Source organism: Olea europaea, unplaced genomic scaffold (genome assembly GCF_002742605.1).
Source record: "Olea europaea var. sylvestris unplaced genomic scaffold, O_europaea_v1 scaffold2757, whole genome shotgun sequence".
NCBI lineage: Eukaryota > Viridiplantae > Streptophyta > Magnoliopsida > Lamiales > Oleaceae > Olea > Olea europaea.
The window spans coordinates 24,777-27,532 of NW_019246016.1; positions in this window are offsets into that span (position 1 = coordinate 24,777).

A 2,756-nucleotide genomic window follows, 5' to 3' on the forward strand; every position below is an offset into this window, starting at 1 on the left:
TGAGGGAAGAAGAGGACCAGCCTAGCATTTCTCAATTCATTTTCAACCAGGATTTCTTCAAGTTTTATTGTAAGATACTTTCTATATTTAAGTGGTATGATTTCATGGTAATATTTATGTTTAATCTATGCATGAAAAACTCTAATATGAATGTGGTGGACAAGTCCAGAAAGTTAGATATCTATTTATGCCTTAGGACAAATCCGAAGGGCACCGGCAAGCCGGAATGTGTAAGTATGTGTTTGATTGCATTCTTTTGTGTAGTATTAACATGTGAAAATCCAAGCATGGTATCTTACTGAGTATTCCTTATACTCATAGTATTCTATACTAAATTTTCAGATCCATAATTGTGAAGTTGGTGGAAGTCAGTCGACATAATCGATGATGGGTTAGGGACAAGGTTGTTTTGCATCGAAGTTTTGTTTTTGCATGTTTTGTTCGACTGTTTTCCATATGTTTTCTTATGGTATTGTATAAAAACATGTATAAGACATGTTGTAATATGGTACCGGAAGTAAATTATGCAATTATATCTTCTATGTTGTGTTAAGAGACATTTTTTTTTTAAATTTTCTCCTTGCAAGTGACAAAAGGCAGAAACGGAACAGTTTTTGTGTCAACTTCAAAATGATATTTCCAACTCTATAAACATCCATTTAAGACTCTAAAAATATTTCTACGTTCCTCTTTGAGTTTTATAAATATGGGTGTAGGAATCACTCAAATTTGATAACTACGGCCTGAGATATAAATTTTTAAACGTCGAGGGGTCAATCTGGATTTCCTGTGCAATACTTCACTATTTTCAGTAAAACGCCCATATCATATGATCTTGGAAAATTTTCATATTTTAACCTAGAAAACTACTTGAAATTATCTTTCTAATTCCACAAATTTCATAGAAAACAGAGTTGGGATGAATTTCATAAAAATAGTCGAACTTGCTGCCCCAACTAACCGTGGCAGTGCCGAGTCCGTATATGTAAAGTATAATTTCATGTCGACATGCACTTCTACCGGCCATTAAATTTTATGAGAGATATTTTACCAATCTGAAAATAAGTTTCTAACATGTAATACTTCTATTTAAGAGTATTTACATGTACCAAAGGCAAACACTATTATGTGAAGTACGTGACCCTCGAAGCTTAAGTTCGGGGCGTCACAGCCCCTCTCCTATACAAATTTGGATCATCCCAGTAATAGAATTTCGCTTTATGACTGAGCTTCTTCTTTTGCTGATAGGTGAGATCCGGCTCCATATAGCCACCGGCTAAGTAATTAACAATGTCTGCATACCACGAAGCTTTTTCTACCTGCAGTAACTGTTCATCTGGAAGACCTCACTGATATTCATATCATCTGAATCCTAATGTTGCTCTATCCTTGACAAGTGATCTGCTACCTGATTTTCTATTCCTTTTTTATCACGAATCTCGATGTCAATTTCTTGTAGTAACAACACCCAGCGAATTAGCCTTAGTTTCGCGTCCTTCTTCTCAAACAAATATTTCAGAGCTGCATGGTCTATTTAAACTATCATCTTGGACCCAATCAAATAAGAACGGAATTTGTCAAAAGCAAAAACAACTGCAAGCAATTCCTTTTCAGTTGTTGCATAGTTGATCTAAGCATCATTCAATGTTTTGCTAGCATAGTAGACAACATGAAATACTTTTCCGTTGCGTTGTCCAAGCACTGCCCCCACTGCAAAGCCACTGGCGTCACACATGAGCTCAAAAGGCAATTCCCAATCTGAAGCCACTATCACAGGTGCCGATGTCAATTTTTCTTTCAAAGTGTTGAAGGCTTTCAAACACTCATCAGAAAATTGAAAGGGTATATCTTTCTCCAGCAGGTTGCACAACGGTTTTGTAATTTTTGCAAAGTCTTGAATGAATCTTCTATAAAACCCTACATGTCCTAAAAAAACTCCTGATCCCCTTTACTGAATTAGGTGACTGCAATTTCTCAATCACCTGTATTTTGGCTTTGTCCACTTCAATCCCCTGTGCAGAAATTCTATGTCCCAGTACTATTCCTTCCTTTACCATGAAATGACATTTTTCCCAATTAAGCACAAGGTTCTTCTCCTCACATCTTTGCAATACAAGAGCCAACCGCTCCAAGCAATCGTCAAAGGAATCTCCAAACACAGAAAAATCGTCCATAAAAACCTCAATGTACTTTTCTACCATGTCAGAAAAGATGGCCATCATGCATCGTTGAAAAGTTGCCGATGCATTGCATAAACCAAAAGGCATTCTTCTAAATGCAAACGTTCCATAAGGGCATGTGAAGGTTGTCTTCTCTTGGTCTTCTGGAGCAATTACTATCTGATTGTACCCTGAATATCCGTCCAGAAAGCAATAATGAGAATATCCTACCAACCTTTCCAACATCTGATCAATGAATGGCAATGGAAAATGGTCTTTTCTGGTTGCATTATTTAGCTTTCTATAATCTATGCATACTCTCCACCCTGTCACTAACCGTGTTGGTATCAGCTCGTTATTCTCGTTCTTCTCCACAGTGATTCCACCCTTTTTAGGTACAACATGTACAGGACTCACCCACGAACTATCAGATATGGGATAAATTATTCCTGCATCCAATAATTTCAGCACTTCTTTTCGCACGACTTCTTTCAAGGTTGGATTTAATCGGCGTTGTCCTTCCACTGATGCCCTTGACCCGTCCTCCATTAGAATCTTGTGCATGCAAAGAGGTGGACTGATCCCTCTTATATCTGC